Below are 14,454 nucleotides of genomic sequence, written 5' to 3'. Positions count from 1 at the left end.
ACAGAGTACAGATCATCTTCAATCAATTCAAATGGCAGACACGATATCCCAAACACATAGCAATAATAATTCTGCTGCAAACGTAAAGGGAACCTGTTATGAAGTGTTTATGCCCCAAGTTGATGACACGTATATAAAAATGTGCTTTAGTGCTGAGTAAATCCTTGCCTTGTTTATACAAATCTGTTTTGCAGAAATCCATAGCGGGAATTGTATACTAATGAGACAAGTGCAGCAAGGTGGGCAATGCACGTACAGCTCTCTCGCGTCTCTCCCCATTTCCTGCCTGCTGCCTACCTCCTATCTCTGACTTGCAGGCTTCTGTCAGAGAAGGCAGGTTTCTGAAATATTCGTGACCCATCAGCAAGACACAGGAGGCAAGCAGCGTGCCGGAACTTGGAGAGAAGCAGGAGATTTAAAAATGCAATACACCACCCCGTTGTACTTCTAACTGATTAGCATACATCAACAACTTTCTACAAAATGGCAAAAAAAAAAAGTCTACAACAAAGGTAAGGAGTTAAATCAGTATTAATCCATTCACGACGTTAGACGCATCCATACATTATGGAAAGGAAGGATTTCACAACGCATGTGGTCATTCATGCGACCACGGTGACTAAACGCACAAGGAATAGTTGCTACAAGGGGTTTTGGTGCCCACCCACAACTACAAATCACTGTGATTGGCTGTTGAGAATTACACAGCCAATCTCAGTGATTTCAGTGTTTTAGGCAATGAAGTTGTATGAAACACTGAGGTCCACCTATGATCTGTGCTTTGTGCCAGAGTTACCAGCCCCCGGTTGGCTGCCGTGACCAATCAGCGACTGCCACAGTCCGATTAGTCCCTCCCCTACTCCCCTGCAGTCAGTGCCCGGCGCCCGCTGCGGCTCCATAATCCCCTCTAGTCACCGCTCACACAGGGTTAATGGCAGCGGTAACAGGCCGCGGTGTAACGCACTCAGTTACCGCTGCTATTAACCCTGTGTATCCCCAACTATTTACTATTGATTCTGCCTATGCAGCATCAATAGTAAAAATATGTCATGTTAAAAATAATTAAAAAAAAAAAAACTGCTATACTCACCATCGGCCGTTTTTCCCGCTCCTCCCGACGCTCCGGTGACCGCTCCATGCAAGCAGCAGGTTCCGGTGGCAAGGATTGTATGCGACAAGGACCTGCCATGACGTCATGGTCATGTGACCGCGACGTCATGACAGGTCCTGCGCTCATACCAGCCCTAGGACCGGAAGCTGCCGCTTGCAATGGAGCGGTCATCGGAGCGGGAAAGGCGGCGGATGGTGAGTATAGCAGGACTTCAACGGGCCTTCGGAAGGCGAGTATATGTTTATTTTTTATTTTATGTCTCTATACTACATGGCTCTGTGCTGTATATGGATTTAAAATTATCAAATTATATATATACATATATATATATATATATATATATATATATATATATATATATATATATATATATATATATATACATATACATATACATATATATATATATATATATATATATATATGTATGTATATGTATATATATATATATATATATACACACATATACACACACACAGTTAAGTCCATATATACCGTAACCGTATATACTCAAGTACAGGCCGAGATTTTCAGCCCACTTTTTTGGGCTGAAAGTCCCCCTCTCAGCTTGTACTCGAGTCATACCCAGGGGTCGGCAGGGGAGAGGCAGCGGGGGCTGTCTAATTATACTCACCTACTCCTGGCGCGGTCCCTGGCGCCCCAGCTTCTTACTGTACTGAGCGGTCACATGGTACCGCTCATTACAGTAATGAATATGTGGCACCACCTCCCATAGAGGTGGAGAAGCATATTCATTACTGTATTGAGCGGTAACTGTGACCGCTCAGTACAGGATGAAGCTGCGGCGTCGGGGAAGCAGGGACTGCACTGCGCCAGGAGCAAGTGAGTATAATGGGGAGGGGAGCGCTGCGCAATAGTCACCTGCTCCTCGTTCCGGGCGCCGCACCATCTTCAGCAGTGACACTCAGGTCAGAGGGCGCGGTGACGTGGTTAGTGCGCGCCCTCTGCTGAACGTCAGTGCAGAAGACACTGAAGATGGAGTGGCGCTGGAACAAGGAGCAGGTTAATATTGAAAACGATGGGGGCCTGAGCAACGGAGAGGTGAGTATGTGATTTTTTTTTTTTTTTAACCCCTCTGTGACCTTGGACATACTATCCCGTCGAGGTGCCCTGGGCCTATCTGACGGATAGTACGTCCTGCCCTTTAATGCGATACCGCGACTTAAGTCGCGGTGATCGCATTAAAATTCCGACGCCATCTCACCTGGGGGGAGATGGCCTCGGCATCCAGGGCATTGTCACCGCCCACCCGCCCTCTCGATCGCTGTGATTGGCTGTTCAATTCTGAACAGCCAATCACAGCCATTCTCATTGTTTCAGCCAATCGGAGCGGCTGAAACAATGAGGTCACAGGCTAGGATCGAGTACCGATGTACTCGATCCTAGGTCCGGTGCCTGGCGTTGCCAGGCACCGGCAAGAACACCCCGGATTGACGCGATCGCATCGATCGCGCCAATCGCAGGGCACCGCGCGGTATTACCGCGCTGTGCCATGCTGGAACCTGCGTGGATCGGTGCTCTAATAGCACCGATCCTAGGATAGGATAGGATAGGACACAGTGCAGGCCCAGCAGGGCCTGCAGGAGCCGATTGGCGCGATCGATGTCATCGTCGATCGCGCCAATCACAGGGCGCAGCGGCGATCACGCTGTGACCGCTCTGTGCCCTGCAGGTGACCTGGCTGTGACCTGCCTAGGATGGCGCGAACAGATCCGATCCTAGGCAGGTCACAGCCAGGTCACCAGGTAAGCTCTGATTGGTGGGATCGATGTTATGGTCGATCCCACCAATGACAGGTCACAGCAGCAGCATGACCGCTCTGTGACCTGTCTGTGTCACCTGCCTGACCTGTGTATGACCGCTCTGCAGGGTCCTCATTCTAGCTGAGGATTCCTACAGACCGGTCATACTGCTGGATCTCCTGGCTTGATCTCTCTGCTGGATCTACCTTCTGTGCTGGGTATTGTGGTGCCACAGCAGCCTGTAGCACCACAATCCCTGCTAAAGAAAGAAGACAACTAAACGTAAGTTTTATCCCTGATCCCTGCCCAATCCCCGTTCATCCGTGCCCAATCCCCGTTCATCCGTGCCCAATCCCCGTTCATCCGTGCCCAATCCCCGTTCATCCACCCCAATCCCCCCTTCCCCCTCTTTTTACCCCCTCCACCCCCATTTGTGCCGCCTCCGTGCGCACATTTAGTAGCCGCCGAGCGTTGATTGGTGACGCAGTTCACCGATCAACGCTCGTGCTCGCTTTTTTTCCCTCGCCCCCGTTGCGCCAACTCCATACACACATTCCGCAGCCGCCAAAGTTTGATAAGTGACGCAGTTCACTTATCAGAGTTTGTGCCTGCCGTTTTCCTTTTTTTTTTTTTTCACCCCCCTTTTGCGCCACCTGACTACAACCGTACGTTTTGATCACTGATCCCTGCCCAATCCCCACTTCCACCCCCATCTCCCTTCCCCCTCTTTTTACCCCCCTTTGCACCTCCTTCCGTGCGCCCATTTAACAGCCGCCGAACGTTGATTGGTGACGCAGTTCACCGATCAACGCTCGCTTTTTTTCCCTCACCCCCGTTGCGCCAACTCCGTACACACATCCCGCAGCCGCCAAAGTTTGATAAGTGACGCAGTTCTCTTATCAGAGTTTCTGCCTGCCGTTTTCCTTTTTTTTTTTTCACCCCCTTTTGTGCCACCTGACTACAACCGTACGTTTTGATCACTGATCCCTGCCCAATCCCCACTTCCACCCCCATCTCCCTTCCCCCTCTTTTTACCCCCCTTTGCACCTCCTTCCGTGCGCCCATTTAACAGCCGCCGAGCGTTGATTGGTGACGCAGTTCACCGATCAACTCTCGCGCTCGCTTTTTTCCCCTCAGCCTTTTTGCGCAACCTCCGTACACACATCCCGCAGCCGCCAAACTTTGATAAGTGACGCAGTTCTCTTATCAGAGTTTGTGCCTGCCTTTTTTTTTTTTTACAGGTTTTTCTTCTCCTTTTAGCATTTTCTTTTCAGATAAGTTTGCACAAATCACTATCCCCCCACACATACAGTTATCAATAAAGTGCACCCAATCACCATATTCACACAAAAATGTCCCGCTCGTCCCAACAGCGCTATTCATTGGAGGAGGCATATGCTTTCCTTGCCTCCGACACTGATAGCGAGGGAGAGGATCCCACTTTTCTTTACTTTTCTGATTCTTCATCCTCTTCCTCCTCCTCCTCCTCCTCCTCTTCCTCCTCATCTTCCTCCTCGGGTCCTGCGGAACCACCACGCAGACGCCCCAGGACAGAAGATGAGGCAGCCCCCACCACTCCTGAACCAGCGCTCCCCACTGCGGAATCCACATGGACCTCGCCCCCCGAAAATTACGAGCCACTGATTCCTGATTTTGTGGCAGAATCAGGAATCAAATTTGACACCATGGGCCTCACAGAAACAGACTTTTTCAAAGTCTTTCTCTGAGGATTTTATTAACCTCATGGTGGAGCAAACTAATTTGTATGCTCGTCAATTTTTGGAGCAAAACCCCGGTACATCATTTTCCAACTGGTCTGTAGACGCAGTTGAAATGATGCAGTTTTGGGGCCTGGTCCTCCACATGGGGATCGTGAAGAAGCCAGAAATGCGGCAATATTGGAGTGTAGATGTTTTATATAACACGCCAGTATTCCGAATGGCCATGGTTCGGAGACGTTTTGAGGCCATCCATAAATTCCTGCATTATTCCGATAATGCACAGTGTCCCGCACGAGATGACCCCAACTTTGACCGTCTGTTCAAAGTTCGGCCGGTCATCGAACACTTCAACAAAAAGTTTTCTGAAGTGTACATGCCCAAAAGGGACATCTGCGTGGATGAGTCCTTGGTCCATTTTAAGGGGCGGCTCGGATTCCGTCAATACCTACCCAACAAAAGGGCCAGGTACGGAATCAAACTCTACAAGCTGTGTGAGAGTGCCTCAGGGTACATCCACAGGTTTAGAGTGTATGAAGGGAAGGACAGCAGGATTGAACCCCCTGAGTGTCCTCCTGTCCTGGGAGTGAGTGGGAAGATCGTGTGGGATTTGGTGCACCCACTGCTGGATAAAGGTTATCACCTCTATACTGATAACTTTTATACCAGCATCCCACTCTACAAATCCCTCTCTGCGCGAGGTACCGCAGCCTGCGGTACTGTGCGCAAAAATCAGAGAGGCCTCCCAAAGACGCTACTTCGGCAGATGCTCAGAAAAGGTGAGAGCAAGGCCCAATGTAGCGACCACCTGCTGGTGGTCAAGTACAAGGACAAGAGGGATGTCCTTCTCTTGACCACCATACATGGTGATGGCAGAGCCCTCAGCACTGTACGGGGTACCTCTACACAGGTCTGCAAACCGGACTGTGTACTGGGCTACAACAAAAGCATGGGGGGGTTGATCTCTCTGATCAACTCCTCCAACCATACAGTGCTTTGAGAAAGGCCAAGGTGTGGTACAAAAAGTTGACCGTCCACATCGTACAAATGGCAACGCTCAACGCTTTCCTGCTGTTACGATGTGCACGCCACACCGATACGTCGTACCTTCAGTTCCAGGAGGTAGTGGTTAAGGCCCTGATATTTGGCACGAGGGAAGGAGAGGGCCCCAGTACTTCCGGAACTGAAGGTGCTCGTATCGTACCAGGCCAGCATTTTCCGGGGGTGGTCCCGCCAACCGGCAGAAAAGGTAAGCCGCAAAAAAGGTGCCGAGTGTGTTACAAAAGGGGAATACGCAAGGACACCATTTATCAATGCGACACCTGCCCCGAAAAACCTGGCCTGTGTATGAAGGATTGCTTCAGATTGTACCACACCTCCATGCACTACTAATTTACTTTACAAGAAAGCGTACATTAGTTCCAAAAAGGGGGCACATCTAGATAAGTTCCTTGGGGGGGGTCTAGGTTCCAAAATGATGTCACTTGTGGTTTTTTTTTACTGTTTAGGCACATCAGGGGCTCTGCAAACGGAACATGACGACCGCAGACCATTTCTGCATTCCAAAACGTCACAACTTCCCTTTCGAGCCCCAACGTGTGCCTAAACAGTTTTTTCCCACATATGGCATACCAGCGTAATCAGGACAATTTGGACAACAACTTTTGATGTCCAATTTCTCCTGTTACCTTTGGGAAAATTAAAAATTGGGGACTAAAATATCATTTTTGTGGGAAAAAATAGGATTTTTTATTTTCACGCCTGGGCATTATAAACTTTAGTGAAGCACGTGGGGGTTCAAATTTCTCACCAAACACCTAGATAAGTTCCTTAGGGGGTACAGTTTCCAAAATGGGGTCACTTGTGGGGGGTTTCTACTGTTTAGTCACATCAGGGGCTCTGCAAATGGAACATGATGCCAGCAGAACATTCCATCAAAGTCTGCATTCCAAAACGTCACTACTTCCCTTTCGAGCCCCAACGTGTGCCCAAACAGTAGTTCCTCCCCACATATGGGGTATCAGCGTACTCAGGACAAATTGGACAACAACTTTTGGGGTCCAATTTCTCCTGGTACCCTTGGGAAAATTAAAAATTGGGGACTAAAATATCATTTTTGTAGGAAAAAATAGGATTTTTTATTTTCACGCCTGGGCATTATAAACTTTAGTGAAGCACGTGGGGGTTCAAAATTCTCACCACATAACTAGATAAGTTCCTTAGAGGGTCTAGTTTCGAAAATGGGGTCACTTGTGGGGGGTTTCCATTGTTTAGGCACATCAGGGGGTCGCCAAACGCAACATGGCGTCCGATCTCAATTCCAGCCAAATTTAGCTTGAAAAAGTCAAACGGCGCTCCTTTCCTTCTGAGCCCTGCCATGCGCCCAAGCAGTGGTCCCCCCCAAATATGGGGTATCAGCGTACTCAGGACAAATTGGACAACAACTTTTGGGGTCCAATTTCTCCTTTTACCCTTGAGAAAATAAAAAATTGGGGACTAAACGATCATGTTTGTGGAAAAAAATAGGAATTTTTTTTTTCACGCCCGGGCGTTATAAACTTTCGTGAAGCACTTGGGGGATAAAAGTGCTCATGACACATCTAGATAAGTTCCTTAGGGGGTCTAGTTTCCAAAATGGGGTCACTTGTGGGGGGTTTCCACTGTTTAGGCACATCAGGGGGTCGCCAAACACGACATGGCGTCCGATCTCAATTCCAGCCAAAGTTAGCTTGAAAAAGTCAAACGGCGCTCCTTTCCTTCTGAGCCCTGCCATGCGCCCAAAAAGTGGTTCCCCCTCACATGTGGGGTATCAGCGTACTCAGGATAAATTGGACAACAACTTTTGAGGTCCATTTTCTCTTTTTACCCTTGGGAAATTAAAAAGATTATTGCTGAAAGATCATTTTTGTGACTAAAAAGTAAAATGTTAATTTTTTCCTTCCATGTTGCTTCTGCTGCTGTGAATCACCTGAAGGGTTAATAAACTTCTTGAATGTGGTTTTGAGCACCTTGAGGGGTGCAGTTTTTAGAATGGTGTCGCTTTTGGGTATTTTCTGCCATATAGACCCCTCAAAATGACTTCAAATGTGAGGTGGTCCCTAAAAAAAATGGTTTTGTAAATTTGGTTGTAAAAATGAGAAATTGATGGTCAAATTTTAACCCTTATAACTTCCTTGAAAAAAAAAAGTTTGTTTCAAAAATTGTGCTGATGTAAAAGTAGACATGTGGGAAATGTTATTTATTAACTATATTGTGTCACATAACTCTCTGGTTTAACAGAATAAAAATTCAAAGTTGGAAAATTGTGAAATTTTCAAAATTTTTGCCAAATTTCCGTTTTTTTTTTACAAATAAACGCAAGTTATATCGAAGAAATTTTAGCACTATCATGAAGTACAATATGTTACAAGAAAACAATCTCAGAATCGCTAAGATCCGTTGAAGCGTTTCGGAGTTATAACCTCATAAAGGGACAGTGGTCAGAATTGTAAAAATTGGCCTGGTCATTGACGTGCAAACCACCCTTGGGGGTAAAGGGGTTAATACAGCAACAGCAAATGGGGCAAGTGTCTGTATGGAGGATCTATGGGGCCATAACGTTTGGGCAGCACTATATGGGGCCATAATGTATGGGCAGCACTATATGGGGCAAGTGTTTGTATGGAGCATCTATGGGGCCATAACGTTTGTGCAGCACTATATGGGGCAAGTGTCGTATGGGGCCATAATCAGCATTTGTGCAGCATTATATTGGGCAAATGTGTCTATGGAGCATCTTATGGGGCCATTATTAACCTTTATGCAGGATTATATGGGGCATATTTTAATATGGAGCATCTTATGGGGCCATTCATAAACTTTATGGAGCATTATATTGGGCTCCTGATTCAATATGGATATTCAAAAACACAACCTACTGATGTCTCAATTAATTTTACTTTTATTGGTATCTATTTTTACTTTTGACATTTACCAGTAGCTGCTGCATTTTCCACCCTAGGCTTATAGTGTGTGTGTGTGTATATGTGTATATGTGTGTGTGTGTGTGTGTGTGTATGTGTGTGTGTGTGTGTATATGTGTGTGTGTGTGTGTGTGTGTGTGTGTGTGTGTGTGTGTGTGTGTGTGTGTGTGTGTGTGTGTGTGTGTGTGTGTGTGTGTGTGTGTATGGATATAGATATAGATATTTTTTTTTTTAATCCATGGACTACTGCATTTATTTCTGAGTTACACAACACCACAACATTCATATACTAGAAAAACAATACATCAATTCCAATATAGGTTCAATTTTGGGGAAGGTTTCCGCTGTTTAGGCACATCAGGGGCTCTCCAAACGCGACACGAGTACTGAAGACTATTCCATCAATGTCTGCGTTCCAAGCGGCACTCCTTCCCTTCCGAGCTCTGCTGTGCGCCAAAAATGTAGTTTTCCCCCACATATATGGTATCTGCGTACTCAGGAGAAAATGGACCCAAAATTTGCTGTGCAATTTCTCCTGTTAACCTAAAATCTGATTTTTTTGTTTTATTTTCACGGCTCAATGTTATTTCTGTGAAGCCCCTGGGGACAAACAGGTGCTCAACACACCATTTTAGTATCCAAAATGGGGTCACTTGTGAGGGGTTACCACTATTTATGCACATCAGTAGCTCTCAAAGGCAACTGGCGTCCGCTCTCGATTCCAGCCAATTTTGCGTTCAAAACCTCAAATGGTGCGCATTTTCTTCCGAACCTTGCCATGCTCCCAAAGAGTAGTTTCCCACATATTGAGTATCCGTGTATTCAGGAGAAAATGGACCCCAAAATTTGTTGTGCAATTTCTCTTGTTACTCTTGTGAAAATTAAAAAAAAAAATGTGGTGCCAAAACATTGTTTGTGGGGAAAAAAGGAAAATGTTAATTTTTTCAGTCCACATTGCTTTAATTCCTGTGAAGCAAATGAAGGGTTCATAAACTTCTCGAATGTGGTTTTGAGCACTTTGAATGGTGCAAGTTTTAGAATGGTTTAACTTTTGGGTATTTTCTGTCACAAAGGGCCCTCAAAGTCACTTCAAATTTCATCAGGTCTCAAAAAATAAATAACATAAAATGGTTTTGTAAATTTTCTTGGGAAAAATGAGAGATCGTTGATCAACTATCAACTCTTAACTTCCTAAAAAAAAAAAAAAATTATTTATGTTTCAACAATTGTGCCGATTTAAAGTAGACATGTGGAAAGGTTATTTGTCAACTCGTTTATTTGTTAACTGGTTTAAAGGGCATAAAAATTAAAAGTTTGAAAATTGCAACATTTTGAGAATGGTCGCCAAATTTCCGATATTCCTTGCGTTTGTGAACATATTGAACACATTTTACTACCATCATGAAGTACATTATGTCAGGAAAAAGAAAAAGAAAGCCTCAGAATCAGTGGGATCTGTTGAGGCATTCCAGCATTATTACAACACTAGATGGTGGCCCGATTCTAACGCATCGGGTATTCTAGAATATGCATGTCCACATAGTATATTGCCCAGCCATGTAGTATATTGCCCAGCCACATAGTATATTGCCCAGCGACGTAGTATATTGGCCAGCAACGTAGTATATTGCCCAGCTGCATAGTATATTGCACAGCGACGTAGTATACAGCACAGAGCCATGTAGTATATTGCCCAGCCACGTAGTATATTACCCAGCCACATAGTATATTACCCAGCCACATAGTATATTACCCAGCCACATAGTATATTGCACAGCGACGTAGTATACAGCACAGAGCCACGTAGTATATTGCCCAGCCACGTAGTATATTGCCCAGCCACGTAGTATATTGCCCAGCCACGTAGTATATTGCCCAGCCACGTAGTATATTGCCCAGCCACGTAGTATATTGCCCAGCCACGTAGTATATTGCCCAGCCACGTAGTATATTGCCCAGCCACGTAGTATATTGCCCAGCCACGTAGTATATTGCCCAGCCACGTAGTATATTGCCCAGCCACGTAGTATATTGCCCAGCCACGTAGTATATTGCCCAGCCACGTAGTATATTGCCCAGCCACGTAGTATACAGCACAGAGCCACGTAGTATATTGCCCAGCCACGTAGTATATTGCGCAGCCACGTAGTATATTGCCCAGCCACGTAGTATATTGCCCAGCCACGTAGTATATTGCCCAGCCACGTAGTATATTGCCCAGCCACGTAGTATATTGCCCAGCCACGTAGTATATTGCCCAGCCACGTAGTATATTGCCCAGCCACGTAGTATATTGCCCAGCCACGTAGTATATTGCCCAGCCACGTAGTATATTGCCCAGCCACGTAGTATATTGCCCAGCCACGTAGTATATTGCCCAGCCACGTAGTATATTGCCCAGCCACGTAGTATATTGCCCAGCCACGTAGTGTATTGCCCAGCCACGTAGTGTATTGCCCAGCCACGTAGTATATTGTCCAGCCACGTATGTCACAGGTTAAAAAATAAAACAAACTAACTCCCCTTCGGATCCAAAGGCCCATTGTAGTTGTAACATACTCGCCTTCGGATCTGGCGCAGGCGATGAGCGCGCGGCTGTCGCCATCTTCCGTTCCCAGGATGCATTGCGAAATTACCCAGATGACTTAGCGGTATCGCTAAGTCTTCTGGGTAATTTTGCAATGCATCGCCCGGAACGGAAGATGGCGGCCGGCTCTGCGAACAACGGAGGGTGAGTATAGCAGGTTTTTTGTTTTTTTATTTTTAACATTAGATTTTTTACTATTGATGCCGCATAGGCAGCATCAATAGTAAAAAGTTGAGGACACACAGGGTTAATAGCGGCGGTAACGGAGTGCGTTACCCGCGGCATAACGTGGTCCGTTACTGCCGGCATTAACCCTGTGTTAGAGGTGGCAGGAGGGGAGTATGCGGGCGCCGGGGAGTGACTGCGGGGAGTAAGCAGCAGCCATTTTCTTCCAGACTGTGCCCGTCGCTGATTGGTCGTGGCTGTTTTTCCACGACCAATCAGCGACTTGAATTTCCTTGACAGACAGAGGCCTCGACCAATGAATATCCGTGACAAACAGACAGAAGAACGGAAGTGACCCTTAGACAATTATATAGTAGATAAAATGACAGTGGTCAGAATTGTGAAATTTGGCCTGGTCATGAAGGTGAAAACAGGCTCGTGGGTGAAGAGGTTAAATCACCTTTACATACATGCCATTAATTAGGGGTATATAATTCTGATGACAGGTTCTCTTTAAGATGGCCAGGCATAGACTTAAGAAATTGTAGGTTCAGCTATTATTTACCTAAAGATAGGTCATCAAGATCTGACTACTACAACCCCTGGCAAAAATTATGGAATCACCGGCCATGGAGGATGTTCATTCAGTTGTTTAATTTTGTAGAAAAAAAGCAGATCACAGACATGGGACAAAACTAAAGTCATTTCAAATGGCAACTTTCTGGCTTTACGAAACATTAAAAGAAATAAAGAACAAAAAATGTGGTAGTCAGTAATGGTTACTTTTTTTAACCAAGCATAGGGGAAAATTATGGAATCACTCAATTCTGAGGAAAAAATTATGCAATCATGAAAAACAAACAAAAAAACACTCCAAAACATCACTAGTGTTTTGTTGCACCACCTCTGGCTTTTATAACAGCTTGCAGTATCTGAGGCATGGACTTAATGAGTGTCAGACAGTACTCTTCATCAATCTGGATCTAACTTTCTCTGATTGCTGTGGCCAGATCAGCATTGCAGGTTGGAGCCTTGTCATGGACCATTTTCTTCAACTTCCACCAAAGATTTTCAATTGGATTGAGATCCGGACTATACGGAGGCCATGACATTGACCTTATGTGTCTTTTCAAGGAATGTTTTCAAAGTTTTGCTCTATGGCAGGATGCATTATCTTGAAAAATGATTTCATCATCCCCAAACATCCTTTCAATTGATGGGATAAGATAAGTGTCCAAAATATCAACATAAACTTGTGCATTTATTGAAGATGTAATGACAGCCATCTCCCCAGTGCCTTTACCTGACATGCAGCCCCAATATCATCAATGACTGTGAAAATTTGCATGTTCTCTTCAGGCAGTCATCTTTATAAATCTCATTGGAAAGGCACCAAACAAAAGTTCCAGCATCATCACTGTCATGATCCAGTTCTGAGTTTATGTTGAGCTGTCTTATCTCTGGACTGGTCATGTGAGTGTTAATCCCCTCTGCCTCACTTTGAAGCTGGCTGAGCTATTTAAGTCCGCTTCAGCCTGTGGGCCAGTGTCAGGTATAGTTCATGCTGCACGGTTTAAGCACCTGACCTGGATACTTGTACTAGTGTTCCTTTTGCCTCTGTCTGCCTGCACCCGTTTATGACTTATTCTGACCTCTGGCTTGTAACCCGACTCCGTCTTACGTCTCCCGTTTTGGTTACCACGTTCCCGGTAGGCTCTGACTACTTGCTTGTCCCCGACTATTCTCTGCTCGCTCCTTCTGTACCGCACTGCTATCTCCGTGCATGAGCTTGGCTTGTCTGACTTCCCTTTCATTACCTGTGTTGTTGTTGCTGCTGCGCTGTGTGTACAACCTCTTTTCCTTAACCAGCACCCCCTGGTGGAGGTTGCTCTATACAGCACTGCAGCAGCACATTACAATCACCTTGCCCAATGCAGATTTGTGATTCATCACTGAATAGGACTTTCACCCAGTCATCCACAGTCCACGATTGCTTTTCCTTAGCCCATTGTAACCTTGTTTTTCTCTGTTTAGGTGTTACTGATGGCTTTTGTTTAGCTTTTCTGTATGTAAATCCCATTTCCTTTAGGCGGTTTCTTACAGTTCGGTCACAGACGTTGACTCCAGTTTCCTACCATTCGTTCCTCATTTGTTTTGTTGAGCATTTCCTGTTTTGGAGACATATTGCTTCAAGTTTCCGATCGACGCTTTGATGTCTTCTTTGGTCTACCAGTATGTTTGCCTTTAACAACCTTCCCATGTTGTCTATATTTGGTCCAAATTTTAGACACAGCTGACTGTGAACAACCAACATCTTTTGCAACATTGTGTGAGGAGTTACCCTCTTTTAAGAGTTTGATAATCCTCTCCTTTGTTTCAAATGACATCTCTCGTGTTGGAGCCATGATTCATGTCAGTCCACTTGGTGCAACAGCTCTCCAAGGTGTGATCACTCCTTTCTAGATGCACACTAACGAGCAGATCTAATTTGATGCACGCGTTATTTTTGGGTATGAAAAGTTACAGGGTGATTCCATAATTTTTTCCTCAGAATTGAGTGATTCCATAATTTTCCCCTATGCTTGGTTAAAAAAAAGTAACCATTACTGACTACCACATTTTTTGTTCTTGATTACTTTTAGTGTTTCTTAAAGCCAGAAAGTTGCCATTTGAAATGACTTTAGTTTTGTACCATGTCTGTGATCTGCTTTTTTTTCTACAAAATTAAACAAGGGGGCACAAGGGGGCATTCTTTGCGTCTGGAGGATAGAAGGTTTTTCCACCAACATAGAAGAGGATTCTTTACTGTTAGGGCAGTGAGAATCTGGAATTGCTTGCCTGAGGAGGTGGTGATGGCGAACTCAGTCGAGGGGTCCAAGAGAGGCCTGGATGTCTTCCTGGAGCAGAACAATATTATATCATACAATTATTAGGTTCTGTAGAAGGACGTAGATCTGGGGATTTATTATGATGGAATATAGGCTGAACTGGATGGACAAATGTATTTTTTCGGCCTTACTAATCATGTTACTATGTTACTGAATGAACATCCTCCAAAGCCGGTGATTCCATAATTTTTGCCAGGGGTTGTATTCAACAGTTTTCAGCTCCCACTAGAAGTACGGAGACATAAGAAGACAGATCCATA

The 14,454-nt window shown here is 45.3% G+C and overlaps 1 protein-coding gene across 4 annotated transcripts in view; it reads right to left on the bottom strand.

Moving 5' to 3' along the window:
- The window catches only part of GNPDA1 (glucosamine-6-phosphate deaminase 1), a 94,524-nt gene that overhangs the window by 19,484 nt on the left and 60,586 nt on the right, over positions 1 to 14,454 (bottom strand). The gene's annotated exons all lie outside the window — the stretch shown is intronic.

This window comes from Ranitomeya imitator, chromosome 4, assembly GCF_032444005.1.
Source record: "Ranitomeya imitator isolate aRanImi1 chromosome 4, aRanImi1.pri, whole genome shotgun sequence".
Taxonomy (NCBI): domain Eukaryota; kingdom Metazoa; phylum Chordata; class Amphibia; order Anura; family Dendrobatidae; genus Ranitomeya; species Ranitomeya imitator.
This window is presented reverse-complemented; position numbering and strand designations above follow the sequence as displayed.